Source organism: Stegostoma tigrinum, chromosome 22 (genome assembly GCF_030684315.1).
Source record: "Stegostoma tigrinum isolate sSteTig4 chromosome 22, sSteTig4.hap1, whole genome shotgun sequence".
In the NCBI taxonomy this organism is placed as follows: domain Eukaryota; kingdom Metazoa; phylum Chordata; class Chondrichthyes; order Orectolobiformes; family Stegostomatidae; genus Stegostoma; species Stegostoma tigrinum.
In genome coordinates this window covers 20600659-20627743 of record NC_081375.1, presented here as the reverse complement: position 1 = coordinate 20627743, position 27085 = coordinate 20600659, and the positions used below count along the sequence as shown (strand labels likewise).

General features: G+C 42.4%; 1 protein-coding gene across 2 annotated transcripts in view; it reads left to right on the top strand.

The window, feature by feature from the left end:
* The window catches only part of LOC125463672 (zinc transporter ZIP11-like), a 695024-nt gene that overhangs the window by 151148 nt on the left and 516791 nt on the right, over nt 1-27085 (top strand). The gene's annotated exons all lie outside the window — the stretch shown is intronic.

Here is a 27085-nt window from a genome sequence, read left to right as displayed (position 1 = left end):
AAATAATCAGAAGGTGTTAAAGATATCAGTGAATTCATACTGTATCATTGATACACTGTCAAAAATGCAGGTACTGAAGATTTAAGGAAAAAATGTTGGTCACAGAAATGCAGATTTCTTGCAAATAAATGCAGAAGCAGAAGATTAATTTGCAACAATTACTGATTTCAGGATATGTTAGCATCTTAACTCCCCTAAAGTGTTTTGGTCATTTTTGGGGTTTTGGTCAGTTTTAAATTTTTTTGTGTTTTATTGTAACTGGAATGTCGGTAATAGTCTGGAAGCTGACAGATAGTGACTCTGAGCAGGAAACCAGTGATAAGAGCTTGTATCTTCTGTCAATTTAAAAAAGTTTCTCAACAGATTGCATTTTGGAAAACTCAGGGATCTGGTAAACGTAAGACTTAGAGCTGGTAACTAAATTCTGGTTCGAAATTGTGACAAGTGGGTTGGTATTCTGAGCTTTTCAGGTTCTAAACTGCAGGATAAGGGGGATTTTATTCTTTGAGGTGATTGGTGTAGTTTCCTGACCAGGATTGAAATACAGTAGAAAGAATAAAATGAGTACAGTAATCCCTGTCGTTTCATGCAATGTGATAGTAACATTAATGCGCTACATAATTGACTGTATTGGAGACTTTTTACTGTCATAACTTAGTGTTGTCACAGACATCATGGTAAAGTGGGATGATCTACTGGATTGGGTCACCCATTAGATGTTAGGAGATGGGGTTGTCAATTGGTAAAGGTCTCAGCTGAGCTCCTGTCTGCTGCATGGAGGCTGCCTCCAGACAAAGGTCAGGTGTTTCCCCCAGTGGCAGGTGGGCGTCACTTTGACCCGGATACTGAGTTAATCCAACCTCCTCAATTGGAGTCCTACCTCCAGTCTGGCACCTTGCCACTGGGAAAATACAGCCCCATTGTCAGCCAAGGTCCTTTGCTTAATTTTTAATTGATACTTTGCATCATGATCTGATGTGTAGCAAATGATAGAAAGATAAGGACACAATAAGTAGTAAGAGCCACAAGAGAAGTTGAGGCAGGTTTCTAATGGGTATATTTCAGGAGAAACCCTTTGATTTCGTTGGAGTTGGCATTTATACTACTGGGCCCAGCTCTGACTTAATTCACCATCACACTCTGAATCAAAGGACAACTTTTTTCTTATCTGACTGAATCCTATCCGTTAGTCCTGGTAAGCATCTGGCCATTTATTCATAGTATCAACAAACAAGAATCTTTTGCCAAATGCATTTTTTTTTGTCCATTATTTTTATCACCTAACATTATCTTTTGAGCAGGTTAATTTGTGCAGTGTCGCTCTGCAGTTTGATCACGCTCATTCATCACGAATTTTCCCAGTGATGTTGTGACAAGTGTATGTTACATAGATGGAGGGTAGTCAGAGTAAATGGTTTGCAGGTGTAGAAATTGCAGGTGCAAAGCTTCCCCACTGAACGATTGAAATCAGATAAAGGAAACACACAATTTAAGTATGAGGCTAGTGAGAATTTTGCGAGGGCATTCTGCGCAATATCACAGAATTCTTCAAGCGCTCTGGTATCTTTAAACCAAGTAAATATTTAGTTCACAGGCCGGTGCAACATAGAGGGCTAAAGGGCCTGTTCTGCGCTGTATTGTTCTATGTTTCAATACTATAAGCTGTGGGGTTTTGTGTGTGCAATGGAGATGTCCCTGCCTCAGGTCGTGAAGCTGTGTGTTCGTGACCTAATCCAGGGGCAGAATTTTAAGTTTGTGACCAGCTGACAGGCCAGGAGAAACCTTTGTTGAAGCCATTATGGATGGACTAAATTGGTGCAGAGCGCTGTTGGGCTGATCTGAGTTGCCTGGAGCTCCAAGAGTTCTTGCAACACTAAGAACTCAGCAGTGGATGCTGCCAGGATAGTAGGCAGTCCCATTAGCAAGGCGCTAATGGATCCCAGACCTAAGGAAGATGGGCGGTTATAGTGTAGGAAGGTTTCAAGCATCTTGGGAAGTATAGTGAAGGAGTTGAAAGGATCCAAAATGGCAATCCACTTATCCTGAGACTGTAACCCGAGTTCAAGACTCTCCATCCTGTGGAAACATTCCTTTCACCCTCTCCCATTCACACACTGGTATTTACAAAATATTTGAAGTTTGAAAGCAGTACAAGAATTTCTATAGTGAAATATTTCATGCTGCTGTTATGTGAATTTAAGCAGAACTGGTTTTGGGTGGAACGATGAACTCATAAATCGGTGCCCATTGTAGAATTTGAGAGCCGGTGTTTTCTTTACATTATTTCATGATGGAAAAGAGAGAGATGCACATCTAGTCCTGCCTGACTTATGCTAATCATTAATACTTGGCAAGTTTGGAAACTAATTGTGTTTGCTGAGAAACGCCAATATTTCCCACTATGTCAGATGACAAAATATTCTAAAACTTTTGTTTGCTCTGCCCTGCCAATGTCTTTTGTGAATTCTTCAGGAAGCTTCTGTAAAGCAACTAGGTAATGTTAACACATGACAGAGTACAAAACTAAATTTGCTGTTTAAGCTTGGAGTACGAAGATGTCTTAAAGTAGCAGTAAGCAGCAGCAGGAACCCGTGTGAATGTTAAGATTGTGTAGTAACTTTCTCCACACGCGGGTGGGGAGGGAGAGGCAGCATACTGCGGGTGTTGGACATGAGTAGATATGCGGCAGTATTAGCAACAAGCAGCATCGCAAACATGCAGTGTGTGTTAAAAGCCTCAAATTAAACTGTACATATCCATTTCTCTTTGTTAGTGGCATTTTCTTTACTCCATTCTATGGAAGTGATCTAAAAAAACTCAAAACAGTGTTGGTGTTCTCTTCAAACCACAGTCAGCTATGGCCATATACTGCTGGTAGATTTTAGGTGACCCTATTTCCTTCAGATGCCATCTACAAAGGAATCTCTGTATGGATTGATGAGTATTGTCAGGAATATGGGGGTTATCTCAGTGGGGTTTTAAGCCAGAAACATTAATAGAATAGTTCAGAATTGCTGGTAGCCACTTCTCTAAGAAACAAGCATTTCCAATTATTCATATCCAGAGATCCAGCAATTCTCCATTCTTTCATCGTTCACCATTTAACACGACAGGATAAAATTGTGAAAGCTGTCTTTATCAGTTTTTGTCTACCTATTAAACCCATTCCCTGCTTGCCTATGCAGGAGTCCACAGCACACTTAACTCTCTTTTATCCTAGTTGATCTCCTTGTCGTATTTTTTAAGTCCTTTAACAGATTGCTGATTCTCCAAAGATACTTTAGCTGAAATGCTAAGGTTTATTGCTGCTAACAGATTCTGTTGGATTTGCTGTTCATGTCTGTCTCTCTAATTCAGTTCCCGACATTCAGCTTTTTGCCGTCCCCGACTTTGACTTTGACATTTTCATTCATTTGTGTATCTGTTGCCATTTCATAGTGTGTTTTAATTAAGTGTAAATTGCAGTGTGGGCCCTACTTTTATTGCTTTGTTTTTTATTTTTCAGCACTGACAATTTCATTAGTGCAGAGATTGGATTTCTTAAATAATAGCAGTTTAAACATCTACTCACAGAGTAAGTATTTGATTTAACAAGAAAAATGTTGCAGCCACTCTTCAAGAGAATAAACTTTCTCATAACGTAATAGCTGGGTATGCTCCAGAAAGATTGAGCAATACTTTAATGTTTTTTAGCAGTTTTATTGCTAATAATCACTCCTCTAGATGTAAACACTAAATAAAACATATTTAGAGAAGTGAAGATCAGCCAAGGTTCCCACTTCTGGTCCAATGAACCCAGCTCCTGAGGCACTTGTGTTAAAGCCAGATGAGGGCAGAACCAGGCTTAGTTATATGTCTTTTGCTGAAATATCCTATTGGCTTCGACAGTTGTAGTAAAGAAAAAGGGAGAAAAATTGTCAGCAAAATCAATGAACGTTTTCATTTTGAACTTCCAACTTGTGAAAAGCTCCTTACGATCCACTGAATTAGCAGAATGCACATCACTGACTGATGTTTAATGAAAAATGAATTGGAATTTAACCAATTTTTATTCACTTTTATTATGTATTGGTTGGCCTTTAACCAAAGTTACTTTAATGAGTTAAAGCAATGTAATAGAGAAGAGTCAGCGAAACAGCAGTGGGCCTCATGGAATCATAGAATCCCTACAGTGTGGAAACAGGCCATTTGGCCCAACAGGTCCACACTGCCTCCTCCAAAAAGCTTCCCACCCAGACCTATCCTCCCACCCTACAGGCAATTTAGCATGACCAATCCACCTAACCTGCACATCTTTGCATTGTGGAAGCAACTGGAGCATCCGGAGGAAACCCACACAGACACGGAGAGAACATACAGACTCCACACAGATAGTCACCCAAGGGTGGAATCGAACCCGGTTCCCTGGTGCAATGATGCTGTCAAAGTCTGCTGTGAAATGTCACAAAAAAATTGTTTTCGAACATTTATAAATTAATGATTGAAGTATCTAATTCAAGGAAGAAGCTGTAGAATGTGGGCTGGATATTAATCATTGAATGGTTTTGCACATAAAGCAATGGAGTTTGTTTCACCTAAGTTTATCCTTCGGTGGTTTCTGATATTTCTTTAAAAAAGCCTTTGTTTGTTCCTATTTTAATAGTTTGTTAGTTGTGACCAAACAGTTTCCTGGGTTAGCAGTTAGGGTGGGGGGTGAAAGGTTTTGACGATTGTGGAGGGGGGTGTGGTGGTGTGGATCGGTGATCTGGCATGCTAATGCTGTCCTTGTAACTCCACTGTTTAAATAAAAGACAAAAGAATGTCTCCTGATTCGGGTTCATTCCAGCTGTTTTTTCTATGTCCCGTGCAGAAAAGCAAATTTCCACAACCCAGCTCAAACCTGACCTCTGTACTGCCTGGACAACAGGGTGAGAGTCTGCAATGCCCATCAGCAAGAATGGCTTGGTAGCACCACCATTGACTGACTGAATCTTAAAGGACAGAGCTGGTAGACTATGCTTCTGGTAGGTGGTGAGGGAAAATCATAATTGATCTTGTCCTTACCACCAGAAGCATCTGACCATGACAATAACAGTAGGAGTGACCACTGCAAAGAGACAAAGCCACTTTCACATTGATGATATGCTGCATCGTGCAGTGCAGCACCACCCCTGTGATGTATATGATTGCCTAGCCGCTTGACTGTGCATCCATGAGGCGTTTTAGACCATCATACGGCAGTAACAATATGTTTAACCATGATCTGTAACCTCATGACCTGGCGCATCCCCTATTCTATCATTACGATCAAACTAGGGGATCAACTCTTGTTCAGTGAAGTGCGTAGGAAGGCATGCAAGGAGAAGCACCAACAACATCTTAAAAATGAGATCTCAACCTCATGCAGCTATAGTATAGGACTACTTTACATGCCAAGCTGTATAAAAGCAGCATTTAATAAACAGAGGTAAATGATGCCAACAGAACAGATCCATATCCCATATGAATGGTGATGGAAAATTTGGCCAGCTGACTAGAGGAGGAGGCTTCACAAATAGCCTCATCCTTAATGATGGAGCCCAGAGCATCAGTGCAAAAGAAGGGGCTGAAGCACTTGCAACAACCTTCAGCCAGAAGTATTGAGTGGATGATCTATCTCAGCCTCCTCCTGAGGTTAGCAGCATCACAGATACCAACTTTTGGCCAATTAGCTTGAATGCACACAATGCTGAAAAATTGGTGGAGGACTACATGCTGCATATATCCTTGCTGCCCTGACAGCATTCCAACAACAGTCCTGAAGGTTTATGCTGCATGAGTATCTTGTCCCAAAGAAAAGTTGTTCCAGTGCAGTTACAATGCTGACATCTGCCCGGCAATGTGGAGAATCAAACCAGCTGTCAGACCATCAGTCTGCTTTCAGTTGTGAGCAAAGTGATAGTGGTGTGGTCAAAATTTGCTATCAAGTAGCATTTGCACAGCATTAACTTGCTCACTGGTACTCAGTTTGGATTCCATCAGAGTCACTCAGCTCATTACCTCATTACGACCTTGGTTCAAAGATGGAGCTGAATTCTATAGGTGAGTTGAGAGTGACTGCCCTTGACATCAAGGCAAATTTGACCGAATGTTTCACCAAAGACTCCTGGAAAGAATAGGGTCAATGGGAATGGTAGGGTTGACTTGACTAGTTGGAGTCATATTTTACTCAAAGGAACATGATTATGGTTGCTGGAGGTCAATTGTCTCAGCCTCAGGTGATCATAACACAACTTCCGCAGGCCATATTATAGGCTATTTACCCTTCAAACTGTTTCAGCAGTGACCTGTCACTTATCATAAATTCGGGAAAAGAGAATGTTTTCCAATGATGTCACAATATACGGCACCATTTCTGCTTCCTTAGACACTGAAACAATTTGCTTTCAAATACAGCAAGACCCGGACCTCAACAAGACATGGGCTGAGAAGTAATGTTTGCATTACACAAGTGCTAAACTATCACCAGCTCCAAAAAGAGAGATTCTAACTGTTGTTCCTTGACATTCAATGGTATCGTCATCATTGGATCCTGAACTATCAACATCCTGCAGATTACCATTAACCAGAAATTGAAATGGGCCATCTTTAAAAATACTATGGCTGTAATAGTAGGTCAGATTAACAGAGGTAAATGATGTCGACAGAACAGATCCATATCCCATATGAAAGGTGAAGGAAAATTAGCCAACTCAGTAGTAGAGGTTGCTTCACAAATGGCCTCATCCTTAATAATGGAGCCCAGTGCATCAGTGCAAAAGAAGTGGCTGAAGTATTTGCAACAATCTTCAGCCAGAAGTCAGAGGCTAGGATAGCTGTAGTAAGTAACTCAACATGTGACTCCCCAAAGTCTGCCCACCATCTATAAGGCACAAGTCAGGAGCGTGATGAAATACTCCCCATTTGCCTGGATGGGTGTAGCTTCAATAATACTCCAAGAAGCTTGACACCATCCAGGCTAAAGCAGTCTGCTTGATTGGCACTAAATCCACCACTTTGAACATTCACTTTCTTCACAACCAACACACAGTGAATCATTGCTTATTATCTACGAGTAATACTGCATCAACATGCCAGGATTTAATTTGTCAACATCTCCCAAATACGTGACCTTTACCACAGTGAAAATCAAAAGCAGCAGCTACATGGGACTACTTAAACCTGCAAGATCTCCCTCCAAGTGATGACCCTCCCGATCTGGGGCTGTAATGCCATTCCTTCTCTGATGCTGTTTAAAAACTTGTACACTCTCCGTAACAGCACTGTAGGTCTCCCTACACCAAGTTGATTACAGTGGTTCTGGGAACAGTTCATAACTTCCTTCTCTTGGACAATTCCAGATGAACAATAAATATTGGGTGGCCAGAAAAGCCCAAATCCCATGAATGTATTAAAAACAAATTGTGAACTGCGATGTAACCTTGTGTGTGGAAAATCCCAAGACGAGGTGTATGTGCAACATTGGAGCTTTATTGCTAGTCGGGCTTGCATTGGAAGTAGCACAGTAAAGGAGTTGGAGAAAGGATATATAAATGAGTCCAGAGGTGAGGGCTTTGATTTATGTGGATAGATTGAGGGTTTGAGGCTGTTTTCTTTAGACAAGAATGGAGAAAATTTGATACTCAGAATTCTGAAGGGTCCAATCAGAGAAGACGGGGAGAGACTGTTTGCATTTTTGGAAGAGGTGTCAACGAGAGGACACTGATATCAGGTGAAAAGCAAAAAAAGTCAAAGGTGCCATGTGGAATATCTATTTTGTGCAGTATACGGATAGGATCTGTAACCTACTGCCTTGGAGTGTAGTGAGGGCCGATTTAATCGTGGTAATTAGATGAGAATCTGAAATGAAAAGACTTTGTAGGGCTATGGAAATAGAGAGGAGCAGTTGAACTCGTTTAAGCTGTTCATTCTGTGGGTGGTACAGACATGATTTGGTTGAATGTTTTCTTTCAATGCTGTAACCGTTCTTTGGTTGTGTTCTATGGAACAGACCTTTAGGTCTGAGGACCTCCCATGGGCCTGGTTGGCTATAAAGTGTGAACCCAGCATGTCCTAAGGAATGAAATCTAATGGAGGTGAAACGTAGCTTTGGTCCCTGCCCGCTGTGCAAGAACAGAGGCAGCAGGTAGTTCTTTAGTGCCATTGTTGGCATTTGTGAAAGTTCTGATGGGGTTAGAGATAGGGGATGGCAGGAACAGCACCCATGAAATTAGTTCAAATTTTATAGCCCCTCCTAGTTTTACTTTCTATTTCTAAACGGATTTTCTAAACGGTAAGAAAATTCGTAAAGCAGAAGTACAAAGGGATCTGGGAATGTTGGTCCAGGATTCTCTAAAAGTTAGCTTGCTGGTGGAGTCCGTGATTAAGAAAGCGAATGTAATGCCGTTTATCTCAAGAGGGTTGGAATATAAAAGCAGCAATGTGCTTCTGAGGCTTTATAAAGCTCTAGTCAGGCCCCATTTAGAATACTGTGTCCAATTATGGGCCCCACATCTCAGGAAGGACGTACTGGCGCTGGAGCGTGTCCAGGTGAGATTCACACGGATGATCCCTGGAATGGTAGGTTTAACGTATGATGAATGGCTGAGGATCCTGGGATTGTACTCATTAGAGTTTAGAAGGTTGAGGGACATCTAATAGAAACTTAGAAGATAATGTATGGCTTTGAAAGGGTGGATGCTGGGAAGTTGTTTCAGTTAGGCGGGGAGACTAGGACCCGTGGGTACAGCCTTAGAATTAGAGGGGGTAAATTTAAAATGGAAATGAGGAGACATTTCTTTAGCCAGAGAGTGATGGGCTTGTGGAATTCATTGCCACAGAGTGCAGTGGAGCCGGGACGTTGGATGCCTTCAAGGCAGAGATCGATAAATTCTTGATCTCACAAGGAATCAAGGGCTAAGGGGAGAGTGCAGGGAAGTGGAGTTGAAATGTCTATCAGCCATGATTTAAATGGCGGAGTGGACTCGATGGGCCAAATGGCCTTACTTCCACCCCTATGTCGTATGGTCTTATGGTCGCTCTGGCTGTCAACCCAGCCTGAGGAAATGTAAAATTCTGGTTATGGCTCTAATCTTGACTACCCAGGGACTGGCAAAGAGAGCAGCTGTTGTCTGCATTTTTATTAGATGTTAGTGTTCCAGGAGAGTGCTGCAGTCATCAATGGAAATGTGAAAATGAGTCAGTTAAGTGTCAGTCCAAGGGATTGTTTTTCTGCAACAAAAACAAACAAAGGTTCAAAATCCACGCCGTTGGTCATTCATGAATAAACTTGTGGAGTTGGTTGGCTTTCTCATTCTGATATTTGAACAGGATAACAAATGTATTGGGGAAACTGCCCTGACTGAGGTGATTTATCACAACTGGAGGTGGACAGACTAAAGTGAAGATTGTTACTGTTTTCATTCAGATTCTCTCAACTGTGTCATCTGCTGAGCAGATGCCTTGTTAGAAGCAAACTGATGTGAACAAAATTGTATATAGCATGTGGAATTCTAATGGAACTGCATACTCCCTTTCATATTTTATTTAAAGCTGTCGTGAGAGCTTCAAACATCTTACGAAAACTAATTAATACCATACCATGGACGATCACATTAATTTTCAGGCAACGCCTGGTGACAAAGAAATACTGCAGGGCCTAGAATGATGGTGGCATCCCTGGACAGGCAGCTCCTCGTATCCTCTTAAAGCAATTGACAACTTTTGTTGTTAAGTACAAGTTTGGAAGGGTAAATAAATTCCTTCCTGTCACTTCTGAGGCTTGCTATAACATTTTGAATTTTTACAAAGAAAGTGTCTTGGCAGTTTAATTAAATATGCGCTTGTCACGAGTAAAGTTATGAAGAGACAAGCCAGCCAGATCTTGAGTTGGCAAGAGTTTATTTTATTTTGTTTTAAAAAAAAACTCTTTTTCTTCAATGCATGTGTGTTATTGAGAAGTAAAACCCATTCTGAATCATAGAAGTGGAGAAAATAGGAGGGAAGAGGCCAATCAGCCCTTCGAACTGGCTGTAGTATTCCGTGTGATCCTGGCTGATCACCCAACTCAGTACATTGCTCCTACATTTGCCTCAAGAACTGTGTCTGACTCGCTTGAAAGTATTAACAATTGTAGCCTGAATTGCTTTCTATGGCACAGTTCCACTGGCTTCACCACTCTGTGAGGGAAGCATTCCACGTATAAATATATATAGACATAAAAAAACACACTCACCCTCACACTAATATTCTCACTCACGCATACAATACTCTACCGTGCAAGCAATTGAAACACGGGTGAATTAAAAACAAGTTAAAGCCTGTAAGTAAAAAGACTATATTATTTATTTAGTTGCCTGGAAGTTTAGTTGTATTGTGACCAATGATAGTTGATTGTTTTCCTGAATCAGACATTGTTAAACTGCAGTCATGTCCCAAAAGGCTTAGTTCTAGGAAAGGTTTAGTTCATAAGAAATGGCAGATGGAAATCAATCCAGGCGGATGCTAGGTGATGCATTTTGGAAGGTCCAATTCAAGAGCGAACTATACGGTAAATGAAAAAGCCCTGGGGAAAGTTGATGCACAGAGAGATCTGGGTGTTCAGGCCCATTTTACCCTGAAGGTGGTGACACAGGTTGATAGAGTGGTCAAGAAGGCTTATGGCATGCTTTCATTCATCGGACGGGAGACTGAGTACAAGAGATGGCAGGTCACGTTACAGTTGTATAGGACTTTGGATCAACCACATTTGAACACTGCGTACAGTTCTGGTTGCCACATTACTAAAAGGCTGTGGATCCTTTGGAGAGGGTTCAGAGGAGGCTCACCAGGATGTTGCCTAGTAAAGATGGTGCTAGCTATGACGAGAGGTTGAGTAGAATAGGATTATTTACATTAGAAAGACTGAGGTTGAGGGGGGATCTGTTTGAGGTCTATAAAATCATGAGAGTTATAGACAGTGTGGATAGCAAGAAGCTTTTTCCCCAGAGTGGGGGACTCAATTACTACGAGTCACGATTTCAAGGTGAGAGGGGAACAGTGTTAGGGAGATATGCGTGGAAAGTTCTTTATGCAGAGGGTGGTGGGTGCCTGGAACATGTTGCCATCGGAGGTGGTAGAGGCGTACATGGACGTACATGGAATAGTGTAAGTTAGATGGGCTTCAGATCGGTATGACAGGTCGGCACAACATCGAGGGCCGAAGGGCCTGTACTGTGCTGTAATGTTCTATGTTCTATGTCCTATAGGCGGGCACAATAGCGCCATCTAAGATGTATCTGGACGGGTGCATGAGTGGGCAGGGAGCGGAGGGACACAGGTCCTTAGAAATTAGGTGACAGGTTTCGATAGAGCATTTGGATTGGCACAGGCTTGGGGGGCCAAAGGGTCTGTTCCTGTGCTGTAATTTTCATTGTTCTTTGTTCTGTTCTTTTAAAGTTGCACTGTTACCTGTAGCAGAGGTAGAGTCTAAGCTTGATGAACCTCTTCAGAAAGAACTGCTGTTTTTCCTTCCTACTGACCACCTTAATTTTCTTGCCATCTGTAACAACCTGTAACAAGGCTATCATGATAATGGGAACTGCAGATGCTGGAGAATCCAAGATAATAAAATGTGAGGCTGGATGAACACAGCAGGCCCAGCAGCATCCCAGGAGCACAAAAGCTGACGTTTCAGGCCTTGACCCTTCATCAGAGAGGGGGATGGGGTGCGGGTTCTGGAATAAATAGGGAGAGAGGGGGAGGCGGACCGAAGATGGAGAGAAAAGAAGATAGGTGGAGAGGAGAGGACAGGTGGGGAGGTAGGGAGGGGATAGGTCAGTCCAGGGAAGACGGACAGGTCAAGGAGGTGGGATGAGGTTAGTAGGTAGGAGATGGAGGTGTGGCTTGAGGTGGGAGTAAGGGATGGGTGAGAGGAAGAACAGGTTAGGGAGGCAGAGACAGGTTGGACTGGTTTTGGGATGCAGTGGGTGGAGGGGAAGAGCTGGGCTGGTTGTGTGGTGCAGTGGGGGGAGGGGACGAACTGGGCTTGTTTTGGGATGCGGTGGGGGAAGGGGAGATTTTGAAGCTGGTGAAGTCCACATTGATACCATTGGGCTGCAGGGTTCCCAAGCGGAATATGAGTTGCTGTTCCTGCAACCTTCGGGTGGCATCATTGTGGCACAGCAGGAGGCCTCCTCTACAATAAATCAGTTTTCTAATTAACAGCAGACAGTTGTGTGTTTCAATATTTCAAGCCTACATGACAAGCAATAGGCCAGTGTGAAATTAAAGCAAATGCATGTATTTTTACATGTCCATATGTGCATGTCTTGATCCTTTAAAGCAACAGAACAGGTAAGTAAGGTTGTTTAGAAGACATTTGGGATATTTGCCATTATTAGTCAAGATGTGGAGGTGCCGGTGTTGGACTGGGATGGACAAGGTCAGAAATCATATGACGCTAGGTTTTGATCCAACAGGTTGGTTTGGGGCACGGGCTTTCGGAGCCTCAGTGTTCCTTCAGGTGTTAGTCCTGACACCTGGGAAGGGAGTGCATCTGCGGGGGCTTGTGTTTTCAGGTAAACCTGTTGGACTGTAACTGGTGTCATGTAATTTCTGAGCCTTATTAATCAAAGCATTGATTACAAGAGAAATGAGGTTCTGATGGACCTATGTATAATGTTAGTTGGGCCATTCCTGGAGTACTGTGTGCAGTTCTGGTTGCCACACTTCGGAAGGATGTGGCTGCACTAGAGAGGATCGAGAAGGATTCACCAGGATGTTGCGTAGGCTGGAACTATAAAGAATGACTAGATAGACTGAGTTTATTTTCCTTGGAGCAGAGAAGACTGAAGGGGACCGAGATGTAATATGTTCGCAGGCATAGACAAGGATGTGGTAAAATCCTTTCCTCTTAGTAGAGGAGTCAGTAACCAGGGGATATAGTTTTAAGGTAAGGAGAAGGAAGTTATGAGGAAAACAGGGGATTTGAGGAAAACATGCTTATCCCACCTCCTTGACCTGTCCGTCTTCCCTGGACTGACCTATCCCCTCCCTACCTCCCCACCTACACCCTCTCCACCTATCTTCTTTACTCTCCATCTTCGGTCCGCCTCCCCCTCTCTCCCTATTTATTCCAGTTCCCTCCCCCCATCCCCCTCTCTGATGAAGGGTCTAGGCCCGAAACGTCAGCTTTTGTGCTCCTGAGATGCTGCTTGGCCTGCTGTGTTCATCCAGCCTCACATTTTATTATCTTGGAATCTCCAGCATCTGCAGTTCCCATTATCTCTTATCCAGAGGGTTGTGGATTTCTGAAACTTACTACCTGAAAGGGTGGTAGAGGCAAGATCTGTCAAGTCATTTAAAAATAATTCAGATGAGCAATTGTAATGCCATAGCATACAAGGCTACGGGATTAAAAAAGATGGATGTTTAATAACTGATGTGGACGTGATGGGACAAATGGTTTCTTTCCATGCTGCAAAAACCCTATGAGTCTAAATGATTGTGGATTGAGATAAAACGTATCCAATGAAGCATATCAAGGAAGATCAAATAATGTCTATTTCACTGTGTTATTCTGATTATGTTCATTTATTAGTTTTATTCAAATGAGACAAAATCATTCAGTGGTGCATCTGTAGAAGTTGGTGAGAGAACTTATGGACATTGCCAAGTTTCCTGAGCCAGCTGAGGAAGAAGAGGCATTGTTGTGCCTTCTTGACAGTGGGAAGTCCAGGATGGGTTGTCGGTTAGCATCGCTCTGAGGAACTTAATGCTGTTCACTCTCAACCTTAGTTCCATTGATTTAGATGGGGGCATGTTCTCCTTTCTTCCTGAAGTTGATGATCAGTTCTTTACTTTTGCTGACATTGAGAGACAGATTATTCTCATTGCACCATGTCACCAAGCCCTCTTTCTCCCTTCTGTATTTCGACTTGTCATTAGATATCCATCCCACTACTGTGGTTTCACCAGCAAACTTGTAGATGGCATTCATTTGGAATTTGGCAGCACAGTCCTAGGTGTACAGTTGGGGGCTGAGGGTGCATCCTCAGGGGAACTCCAGTGTTGAGTGTTATTGTGGAGGAGGTGCAGTTACCTATCCTCGCTGACTGCTGTCTGTGGGTCAGAAAGCTGAGGATCCTGTTGCAGAGGGAAGAGCTGAGACCAAGGTCACAGAGTTTTGAGATTAAGGAGGTGTAAGTTCATGGTCTGGATTTTGAAATATTAATAATGGCAGAAGTATCAGTGTTTGCTTCTTTTCATGGTGGCTCAGTGATTGGGACTGCTGCCTCACAGCATCAGGGACCAAGTTCGGTTCCACTGCTGGGCGACTGTCTGTGTGGAGTTTGCGTATTCTCCCTGTGTCTGTGTGGGTTTCATCCAGGTGCTCCAGTTTCCTCCCACAGTCCAAAGGCGTGCAGGCTAGGTGGATTGGCCATGCTAAATTGCCCATCGTGTTCAGGATGTGTAGATTAGGTGGGTTATGAGGGATGGGTCTGGTTGCGAAGCTCTGAGGTTTGAGTGAAGCAGACTCCAATCTTGGGTCCTATGGCAGTGCCACTGGAGATTGACAAATATTCAGAAATAACGGCCCAGATTTCAGTGTCATCCACTGAGCACTGGACTGTCTATAGCAGACACCTCAAGGCACTGAAGCAGTACCGCCAGTGCTGCTTGCACAAGATCTTGCAAATCCACTGGGAAGAAAGACAGAGCAACACTAGCACCCTCCACCAGCCAACATCCCCAGCATTGAGGCACTGACCACCATTGATCAGCTACAATGGACTGGACATGTTGTCTGCATGACCAGTATGAGATTCGCCAAACAGGTGCTGTACTCCCAACTCTGAAACAACAGGCAAATCCCAGGTGGACAGAGGAGGCGCTGCAGGGATGCCGGCAAGGCCCCATTGTTGAAGTGCGACATTCTCACAGATACATGGGAATCACAGGCTTAAGACTGTTCAAAGTGGAAGAGGAGCATCCAGGAAGGTGTCAAGTATCTTGACACTTGCCATTAGGAAAAAGTGGAAGCTGGACAAAAACAGCGTAGGGAGAGTGCTGCCACGTAACTGCCCCACCCAGCCCTTCCCATTGACCACCAGCTGCCCCAAGTATAACAGAGGCTGCAGTAGCCATATCTGTTTGTACAGAAACCTATGGAGTCACCCTGAGAGTGGAAGAGAGTCATCCTCATCTGTGAGGGACAACCAATGATGGTGACTGGAGCTCGGCACTACCCTTTAACATATCAGCCATTATCTCACTGAATGAAAAGCAGACTTGATGGACAGAATGGCCTCCTACCAAAGAGAGGCACGGTGGCTCAGTGGTTAGCACTGCAGCCTCACAGCACCAGTGACCTGGGTTCAATTCCAGCCTCGGGTGACTGTCTGTGTGGAGTTTGCACGTTCTCTCCATGTCTAGGTGGATTTCCTCTGGCTGGTCCGGTTTCCTCCCACAGTCCAAAGACGTACTGGCTATGTGGATTGGCCATGCTAAATTGGCCACAGTGTTCAGGGATGTGTAGGTTAGGTGGATGGGTCTAGGTGGGATTTTCTGAGGGTCAGTGTGGACTTGTTGGGCCGAAGGGCCTGTTTCCATACTGTAGGGATTCTATGATTCCATGATCTATAGGTTCCTGATTAATGCTGTGAAACCTCCAAAGCAGTGAAGATCCTGATATAAATTAGGGATTTATGGGCTACATTGTCCACGTTTGGGAAACTGATGTGCGTCTTTGATGTACGATGTTGGATGTTGTAACTGTATATCTCCTTTGAGTATCCTGTCACCAAGGCACCTGTTATTTTTGCACATGAACAATGCTTGACTTTAGCATTGCCTCATTCATAGTCAGGTACCAGGTACTAAGAATCTCCGACACTCACCCTTTATATCTGTCAACCAGGGCTCCCTGATTGGACCAGATTAACAGTCCCAGTCAGAGAACTCATATCCGATGAGGTCCAACTGGCTGACCTCGTTAGAATCACTACATGTACCTGTGTCAATGCAACTATTTGAGCTAATGTGCTTGTGCTTTCACTACTTTGAGTGAATGTGTAGGCCATGTGACTTTCCCCATGTTAACTTTCTTTAAGGATTGACATTAGTTGTGAAAGTTTTCTGGCAAGTTAGAGCTATTAAGGTAACAATGTTTCTCATTGTCACTACGTTTGTGAAATGAGTGTTGAAGACTTTTATTCCTGGAGAGAGTTTGTGCTTCTGTATTGAGACAAGATCGCTGTATCCTGACAAGGGATCAGTTAGCTTCTGGGAAATGTACTTCAAAATGAAATACCAATCAAGATAAGATGCAGACAAAAATGAGAGAGGTAAACAGTCAAAGAGACGGTCGCTGTGTGAGATGTGTTGATACAATGGCTAGAAATAAATAAAGAGCAAAGGAGGAGCTAAAATTTTAGGCAGAATCGGAAGAACAGAATCAAAGATTAAATTAGTACAGAAAGGTGCTTTATAAAGAGTGGGGAAAAATAGTCGAGCTATGAGTGGAGTAAGAAAGCAAAACTGACAATTGGAGAGAAGTAAAACAGATTTATATTGCATGCAAACTAATTGGACTTTTCTCAACTATCTTGACCTTCCCATTTTGCTTGTATAGCAGCTGGCTTGTTTCTTTGCTTCTTTCTTGGGATCACTTTGGATTTTGTTATTTTCTTTCAAAATTGATTGAAATTTGAAACTAAAAGTGAATAGTTTGTTGGCCTACTCAAGAGTAGTTTAAGTTATTTTGTTCACTTTACGCGACACCTTCATTGGTGTAAGATCTGAATTTTTACTTTAGAAACATTACATTTGCAAAGAAAGATTTTGCCATTTTGACACGCATCAGTACTGGTGTTATTTTTGGAAGTATCATTATTTCAGAACTTTTGGATATTGCAGGTAAAAGATGGCAGTATAGATCCTTCTTTTCATCTTTTTGTATCAAACACCACACTTACTGACCTCAGGGCTGAAATGAATGCAGTTTGGCTGCATGTTTAAATTGCTTGAGTATTTACCTTAAAATATCCACCTCTAGTGAGTGAGGCTGCATTTCTATCAAGGTGAAATTTTGTTTGAAATGTCTGCTATCTTGACATGAATTTTCAATTGATATCATTTAATTGCAGCTTTGAGCTAATTAGGCAAAGCTGCTCCAAATTAGCCTTAACTTGGAACTTTAATAGCTATCGGAGAGACTTTCACCTCAAAAGTCTGGTTTTTCCTGCTAGGTAAAAATGCAGAGCAGAAAGAAAAATGTGCCTATTTAAAATATTGCTGAATATATTTACTGTCATCATTTTCCTCACTTTATTTCTGCCCCCTGCTAGCTCCCACAAAGCTGGACAGACTAAATACTCTCAAATACCTATCATTGCTTCACCGCATTTGTTAGAAAGCAAAATTGCACATCGGTCCCACTGTGGTCAAATCTTGAACTGATAGAACACAACACATTTCAGGGACATCACTCCCACTTCAAAGCAGATTTGCCTTTTATTTTAAAAGCATTGCCTATGACTTCAAATTCATTTTGCAAAATTTAAACCACATCTAAGTAGGCCAACAGTTGCAGCTCGAAGCGTGGATGGCTTCATTTTGCCTTATTCAACTCATTTCATGGATGTCACAATATGGTGAAAGTGAATCTTAGAATCAGAAAGTACAGAGGTGAAGGCTATTTTAATTTGCGGTAGGTTTTACTGGAAAGACCAAGTCATTTTCTCTCAAAGTCCATGTAGATTTGTGCACGTCTCAAAATTGGCTTGTTAAATTATGTCTTTTGTAAATGTTTTTAAGGATATCACATTGAATTGGGAGACTTATTCTGCTAAAATTCCTAAAGAACAATAAGAACCTCTTGTTAATGTGGAAGCTGTAAACTTCTAACTGGTCGAGTGAATGTTTCCTAGATACTTGTTCACATTTTACACTGAAAATATACTGCCTTTCCTGAAACCTTTGTTCAGTGAATGTTTCACCTAGGATATGTTTGCTTCCATTATTACTCATGATAATTTGCAACCAAAACAATTTTGTTCTCAACTGTCAGGATTAATGACTGTGTTTCAATATTGTGACATCTCCTTGCAGTAAGATTTATTAACAAAATCTAAATCAAACCTTCTTGACCATCAAAGACATTGACAACTACAGAAAAGATCTCTTGCCCAAATGGCATGAAGGTAACAGAATGAGCTTTGTTTCTTTTAAGTAATTAGTATGTGTACAATTTTATACTCAAAATATTACTTTTATTATGTATGTGTGGTATATGGCACAATATATTACTAAATGTCTGCAAATTTATTACTTTTCTTTTCAGAGAGCTATGCAGTTAATCTCTTGCGGAATTGCTATTGTTTTAAAATGGTTTACGTGATTTGAATGCTTAGTTCTACTTTTATAAAGCTAGCTGCGTGTATTGGATGCATATTTTGTGTATGATATCTATGTTCCAAGCACCTATCTTTCTGCATGGAGAAAGTCATTTGCACAGACATCCTTTTAACACCACTAATTATGTCAGTAGTCATCTAACTGTTCCTGTATTACAAAAGGAGAATGATGTGAAACTTCTGAATAAAGGGCAGAATCCGTTCATGTTAAACCTGCTTTCCAGCATATGGCAGTGCATAGAATGTTCGGTAGTCTGATACTTAGGATTCTTATCAGGAAATACATGCTTTGAAGTTTAGAAGAATAAGAGGTGATCTCAGTGAGACATTTATAGAGTTGGGGGAGTGCTGTACTGTAATATGGTTCTCAGCAAGGGTAGAGAAATGGTGTTCTGACTGGGTTAGTACTCCAAAGGCCTAGATAAATGTTTTGGAGATTATGGCTCATATCCCACCATATTACACAGAACGTAGAACGTAGAACATAGAACATAGAACAGTACAGACATATAATCTTCTGAGGGGGACTTGACAGTATAGTTGCTGAGGGTCTGTTTCTTCCTGTGGGGAAATCTAGAAGTTGGAGAACATTTTGAATACAAGAAGTCTTCTAATTAATCTAGGGAGGAGCAGGAGTCTCCTCTCTCTCAGATTTGTTAATCTTTGCAATTCTCTTCTTCAGAGGGTTACAGAGCTGAGACGATGAATACGTTAAAGGCTGAGTTAGAGAGAATTTTTCAGCTACAGTGGAGCCTGGAATTGTGGGAAGCCTGAATGAAAGTGGAGCTGAAGCCAAGATCAGATCAGATAATTGATCACACAATCAAAGCTCACAGAATGAAACAATCTCTTCAGCTAGAACCAACACCCACATCCCAATTTTCTTTCACGCTTCAAAATGTGTAGTCAAGTTTAATTTGACCTGTACAGAAAACAAGATGCCTAAATTCAAAGCTTTACGTGAATAAAAAAGCTATTTCTTACAGGCAGCATGGTGGCTCAGTGGTTAGCACTGCAGACTCACAGTACCAGGGACATGGGTTCGATTCCAGCCTCGGATAACTGTCTTTGCGGAGTTTGCACATTCTCCCCGTGTCTGCATGGGTTTCCTTCAGGTGCTCTGGTTTCCTCCCACAGTCCGAAGATATACGGGCTAGGTGGATCGGCCATGCTAAATTGCCCATAGTGTTCAGCGGTGTGTGGGTTATGGGGGGGATGGGCCTGGGTGGGGGGGATGGGCCTGGGTGGTATGCTGCAAGGAGTGGTGTGGACTTGTTGGACCGAAGGGCCTGTTTCCACACTGTAGGGAATGTAATCTAATTAGCCATAATCTCATTGCAGGATCATATGGCTCACTTTTGTTTTTTTCTCATTATGAAGAGACACCATTTGTGCCTAATTGTGAGCCATAGCTGGAGCGTCAGAGAGTTTGTTTAAGTTTTAAGGATTTAGAAAACCTGTGTAATTAATTATCAACAAAGGCACTTAAAAGAAATTCAGGTAACATGAGGGCCTCTGCCTTTGAGGCTTGCCACAGCTAATGTTCCCATCTATCCTGCAAGGTTGCTTTGTGGATGCTGGGAGGTAAGGCTGTATTACTCAACTGCAACTCTGTTCTATGTTCTAATTCTGAACACAGCCAAAATTGGGCCAAGTCCTTTTGGTATACAGAAGCCCCATCCTCTCACTCCTTTGCTGGCATAGTGCTAGAGTGGAGAAATAGAATTCAGCAAAGTGTGTTATCTAATGTTTACTCAAGTAGAAGACTGTAAAAGTATTTGATTGAACAAGATGTATTTCTGGGATCAGTACATGCAGTGGGAGAACAAATCAATCAGTTAATCAGCAATCGACAGCAGCATCCAAATACTCTTAGGTCAGATGTTTGTTGACCAGAAGCTTCCTGATAGAGCTGCTTATTGATGTCTTCATTCCAGTATCAACTGTGCAGTTTTCAGTAGACTTTGAGTTGCACAATGATGAGCAGAGAAAGCATTGCTAAAAATTATGTTTGTAATACGTTGGTCCAGAGCTGCTGAACTTCTATCTTTCATCTTGCTTTGATAAGAGGAGTAATTTATTTTTTATATTAAGAGAGGCTTTTGCAAAATTTCAATTTTGCAGAAGAATATATTGTTGAGCTTATGATTAGTTTGACAGCTTTTCCTCATTTTGAAGTGTGTCCTTCGCATACAGGCTTATCTTACAATGCAAATGAAGAACAAAAAATGTGATCAGATGTATTTGAATAATACTCTCCACAAAATTGCTGAAAGCTGCTTTGATAATGATTTATATGGAGGAAAGGACTCTAATTTCTAGGTTATTAAAAGAATGGTCCTTGACTTTGAATAAGAATATCAGAGATATCTCTAGGAAACATGACGTTACAAAAATCCGTGAAAGCTGTACAGCTTATTTGATACAGAGCCATTACATTGTGGGAAAATTGTAATTTTCTTTAAATGTCTCTAGGGAATCTGTAACTTTTTAAAAAATGTGTGAAACAAATTTTCAGTGTTTGCATCAATTGCAAAGTGATTGCTTGGAATTTTCTTGAATAGTAAGATATACGATTAATGTAATCTAGTGACCCATGTCTTGGAAGCAGGATCAACAAAAAAGAAGTGAAGAGAGAAGCCATATGGCCGGATATAAAAGAAAATTGCAGAAAAAGTAAAGCTGCAGCGGGGAAAGAACAGACAAGGGTTTTGCCTGTCTGAGAGACAACAATTCGTATGTAGACGAATATACAGTGGAGACTCTTAGTACTCCATAAAATGTAATTAATTTATTAACTACTTAAATGAGTAACACTCACTTGCAGATACCAGAGATATCTCAATCACTGTCTTTCACTAAATAAAAAACAAACGAAGTGCAGATGCTGTAAATCAGAAAACAAAACAGAAATTGCTGGAAAAGCTCAGCAGGTCTGGCAGCATCTGTGAAGGAAGAAACAGAGTTAACGTTTCGGGTCCGGTGACCCTTCCTCAGGGGAGAGTTGGCAGTTGGGCAGACTGAAACACTTCTCAACGCCTTCACTACGCCTCCTGACATAGGGTACCTCCTGCAGCATTACTCTTCGAAGTCCTACTGAGCAAAGGAATATTCTCCCAGCTCTTCATACATAGGTCTCTGTGCCATGTATGTTTTATTTAGAATTATCCATGACCAGTCCTAAATGTTTCGTCCAAATGTGTGCCATATTTGACAGAGATAGCAATTACTGACTTTCTGCAGTCTTTTAACTCTGTAGATCTGACTAGCTCAGCGTAATTCCACTCACATAAATAGCCCCTTATAAATCCTGCTATCAGTTCTTGTTATCTTCAGCTTTATCCAACAAGGCACGTGTAAAAGGATGTATATGTGTGTTTTGAAACTAAAAGGGCTGAAAGTTAAAACAACATTTAAGAAGTGGGTATAAATGAGACAATTGTGCTTTAGTTTGCAGGAGTCAGCCAAACCTTTAAGCCTCGAGGCATGCTTTGCCATCAAGTTGTTGTGAACCTAGTTAAGGAGGTTCTGTTGCAAGACGCATTTTGGTTGATGACTTCCTCCAGGGAACTCTGGTGAAGCGAAATTAACCAGCAAATCACCAGGGGGCCAAATCTGTTCACTGAGCAGAGTGAGTAATTGTATATTCTGGACACTGAGTTGGAAAGACAGTGAGGTTTCAAGTGGTCCTGAATTTGTGGGAGGAGTAATGGAAATGATTGTAATTTCCTGAGATAACCAGATTGATGTCATGTGCATAATTTATAATTTGTCCCAATGTCATTTTCTGTTGATTCATGCTTCACTTGTGCAGATAATGATTGATGTTAAGGTAAAAGCTGCAATAAGTGGGATCTTGTTGGTAATTTCTTCATTTGAGAGTCATTTGATAAATTTGGCTATTCAGGTTCACTGTTCTCCATGGAGATCATAACAAACTCTTAATTACAACTTTGAGCTACATCTCTGCCCCAGGTGACAGATTGTGTTGGAACGAAAGTTTTGCATGAAGTGGCGTCTTCCCAGAGTTCTGACCAGCTTTTATTCCTGAACTGAACAACCAGAGGATGATTTGGGCATTTCTCACATTGCCTTTTGTGGGGTTTTGCTGTGTGCATAGTTCCTGCATTCCAAAAGATACTTGTATAGAAGTTCTTTGCCAGCTATAGAAATGCTTCTGAACATCCTAGATTGAGCAAGGCATGATAAAATTGCAAACTCCTTTTAAATCTTGCCCCTCTCACCTCAAACCTATGCCCTCTAGTTTTGGACTCTCCTATCTCGTGGAAAACAGCCCCAGTCTATTCAGACTCTCCCTTTAGCTCAAATCCTGCAAATCAAAATGAATAACAAGCAAGTCACTAATCTCATCCCATAGTAATGGGGCCACGTATTCAATAAAGCAGTGATCAATTTGAATGAACATAAAGGAGTGTCAGTCTTGGCTTTGAATGACAAAATCATACAGCCAAGCCATCGAGTCATAGAGATGTACAGTATGGAAACAGACCCTTTGGTCCAACTTGTCCATGCTGACCAGATATCCTAAATTAATTTAGTCCCATTTGCCAACATTTGGCTAATGTCCCTGTAAATGCTTTTTATACGTGTACCCGTCCAGATGCCTTTTAAATGTTGTAATTGTACCAGCCTCCACTACTCCCTCTGGCAGCTTGTTCCATACACACACCACCCTCTGTGTTAAAAGTTGCTTTTTAGGTCCCTTTTAAATCTTTCCCCCTCACCCTAAATCTATGCCCTCTAGTTTTGGGCTCTCCTGCCCAAGAGAAAAGATGCTGTCTATTCACTCTATCCATGCCCCTCTTGATTTTATAAACTTCTATAATGTCACCCCACGGCCTGTGACACTCCAGGGAAAACAGTCCCAGTCTATTCGGCCTCTCAAACCCCGCAACCCAAGCAACACCCTTGTAAATGCTTTCAGAATCCTTTAAGTTTAATAAACATCCTTCCAAGAGCACGTAGACTAGAACTGAAAGCAGTATTCCAAAAGTAGCCTCACCAATGTCCTGCACAACCACAATATGATGTCCCACTCTTATACTCAATGCGCTGATCGGTAAAGGCTAGCGTACCAAATGCCTTCTTCACTTTCCTACCCACCTGTGACTCCACTTCCAAGGAACAATCAACTTGTATTCCAAGATCTCTTTGTTCAGCAACACTCCCCAGGACCTTACCATTAAGTGTATAAATCCTGCCCTAATTTGCCTTTCCAAAATGCAGCACCTCACATTTATCAGAATTAAACTCCGTCTGCCACTCCTTAGCCCATCGCCCCATCTGATAAGATCCCGTTGTACTCTGAGGTAACTCTCTTCGCTGTCCGCTACACCTCCAATTTTGGTGTCTACTGCAAACTTATTAATTGTACCTGCTCTGTTCAGATCCAAATCATTTATATAAATGACAAAAAGCAGTGGACCCAACACCGATTGTTGTTGCAGACTGCTGGTCTCAGGTCTCCAGTCTGAAAAGCAACACCACCTTCTGTCTCCTACCTTTTGAACCAGTTTTGTATCCAAATGGCTAGTTCTCTCTGGATTCCATATGATCTAACCTCAGTAACCAGTCTTCCAACCTTGTTAAAGTCTCACTGAAGTTCATATAGATCAGGTCTGCTGCTCTGCCTTCATCACTCCTTCTTGTTACTTCTTCAAAAAACCTCAAATATGATTTCCCAATGACAAAGCATTTGTCTCTTCAAATTTAAACCAACTTGTTTCAGGTGACAGTGATTCTTCCCCACCTGATGAGGTGGTGTTGCCTCTTTACGGTTATTCTGCTGTTGTGCAAGTAATGGACAGAATGTTTTCTGAAGAAGCGTCCAGACCTGAAACGTCAGCTTTCCTGCTCCTCTGATGCTGCCTGTCCTGCTGGGTTCCTCCAGCTCTACACCTTGTTATGGCCAGAATACGGTTTCTTTCCAGGACTTGGCTTTGATGCCTGATCATTGACATTGTTTTGTACTAAGACTGTATTCTCAGCTCTGCTGCCATGAATTGCATGACCTTCTGTGGCAGTGCTTTATGCTCCTTTGTTGGGATTTTTCATACAATATTGAGTACGTTCTACTTTGTTTTTGATGATACCCATATAATGCTTGAACAGGCTGTCAAGCTGCTGAGCGCCCTCCATTTTGCTGCTGCCTGCACACTTCTGATGACTCCACACATCCTTCAGAATTTCCTGTTATCCTTCATAGACTCACCTTCCAGATCCTGCTGCGGATTTTGAGCATCCTTCAGCTCCTTACAGCTACTGTTTGGAACAGTGTTCATTCTTTATTTCCTTCATTCCTGCTTAGTTTGGATATGGCTGCCGTCTCTCTTCTAATTTTCGCTCCTGTCGCCCCTTGGTATTCCTTTGGCAAACTTGTCTCACTGGTGTGTGATGCCTGACACCGTCACACGTATCTGCTGGAGCCCTGGACCAACCTGTTGCGGCAAACGTTGACTCTCGCTTCCTCTTTTCCCCTCTTGATTCCATTTGAATGATCCCTCTTGCTGACCCTCTTATGCTGTGCAGTTGACTTCTTGCGGCTCCTGGTATCATTCCATGATACTGTCACTGAACCTGGATATTAGTTTATGGACTTGACTACCTCACGGGTTTCCTGGTCGTCCCCACATTCCCAACTGCCACTTTAATCATCAGCTGAATCAGAACTCTGCAGCTTGGATTGCATCTTGCACTGAATACCCCTCATCAATCCCTCTGTTCCATGCTGATATGCTTTGACCCCAGAGCTCAATGTCCCCAATGTATGATAGCAATCCTCTCCACTAGCCGTGAATTTGCTTTAATTCTAATTGTGTGTTCTTCCCTCCCTTTTGCCCCTGTTGCATTTCCAACCTTTTAAGCCAGATGCTGTTGAATTCTCTGCGTTAAAATTTCCGTCTCTGCATCTCATTTACCACTGGAACACTGTTTATAATCCAGCTATTGACTTAAACCTTTCATCACCGTCTCGTTGACACTGCATCCATCTATTTTTGATTACTTTTCTGCGAAACACTTGGAGATTTCTAATGATAAAAATAAATATAAATGTAAGTTGTTGCTGGAAACTAGAACAGAGAGGAGAGAGAGAAAAAAAATTACACCAGTTTGTTTAAACATTAACTGTGGCACACACCTGTTACAGCAATGTGACAACTGGGTGACTGATGTGCTGCTTCTCCATTCAGCAGCTTTCATCCGTTAGCATAAAATATTGGTTCTAAATATGTTTGGATAGTTCTTGGAGGCCATCAGTCACTGCTGAAAGGTTGAAACCTATCTGCAGTTTTGTCCTAAATTGATAAGCCAGCCTTTGAAAAGATTCTAAGGGGAATGTGACAGGTGTTGAACATTTGCGCTGTGTTCAGTAAAATCAGCATGGTGCACTGCCCTTGTGGCACAGTGGTAGTGTCCCTGCTTGTGAGCCAGGAGGCCAGCGTTCAAGTCCTACCTGCTCCAGAGGTTTGTAATAGCATCCCTGAGCAGGTTGACTTAAAAGACAATATCTGAAACGGTCGTATCCTACACCAGCATCCAACTGCAAAAATAAAATCAACGTGGCAAGTCGTCATGTCCCTACCTGTGAGCCAGGAGGCTGCAGTCCTACCTGCTCCTGTAGTGAGTAATAGTCTCTGATCAGGTACATTATTGGGCTCTTTTGGCCCAAGAATCCCTACTTTTAAACCAGACGGCCTGGAATCAATGATAATAAAGTGTGAGGCTGGATGAACACAGCAGGCCAAGCAGCATCTCAGGAGCACAAAAGCTGACGTTTCGGGCCTAGACCCTTCATCAGAGAGGGGGATGGGGGGAGGGAACTGGAATAAATAGGGAGAGAGGGGGAGGCGGACCGAAGATGGAGAGAAAAGAAGATAGGTGGAGAGGAGAGTATAGGTGGGGAGGGGATAGGTCAGTCCAGGGAAGACGGACAGGTCAAGGAGGTGGGATGAGGTTAGTAGGTAGGAGTTGGAGGTGCGGCTTGGGGTTGGAGGAAGGGATGGGTGAGAGGAAGAACAGGTTAGGGAGGCAGAGACAGGCTGGGCTGGTTTTGGGATGCAGTGGGTAGAGGCGAAGAGCTGGGCTGGTTTTGGGATGCAGTGGGTAGAGGGGAAGAGCTGGGCTGGTTTTGGGATGCGGTGGGGGAAGGGGAGATTTTGAAGCTGGTGAAGTCCACATTGATACCATTGGGCTGCAGGGTTCCCAAGCAGAATATGAGTTGCTGTTCCTGCAACCTTCGGGTGGCATCGTTGTGGCACTGCAGGAGGCCCATGATGGACATGTCATCTAAAGAATGGGAGGGGGAGTTGAAATGGTTTGCGACTGGGAGGTGCAGTTGTTTATTGCGAACCGAGCGGAGGTGTTCTGCAAAGCGGTCCGCAAGCCTCCGCTTGGTTTCCCCAATGTAGAGGAAGCCACACCGGGTACAATGGATGCAGTAAACCACATTGGCAGATGTGCAGGTGAACCTCTGCTTAATATGGGAAGTCACCTTGGGGCCTGGAATTAATTCCACTTTCTCCATAGTTGTAGAGTAAATACCTCTCCTGGTTGGTCTAAAAAACATCTTCATGGTATTCAACATATGCAGTTTGATTCCCAATATCTTTCGAAAAACAAGAGGAGCATGTATGGTGTAATGGTAGAAGAGAGAATTCTTTCCTGGTAGATTT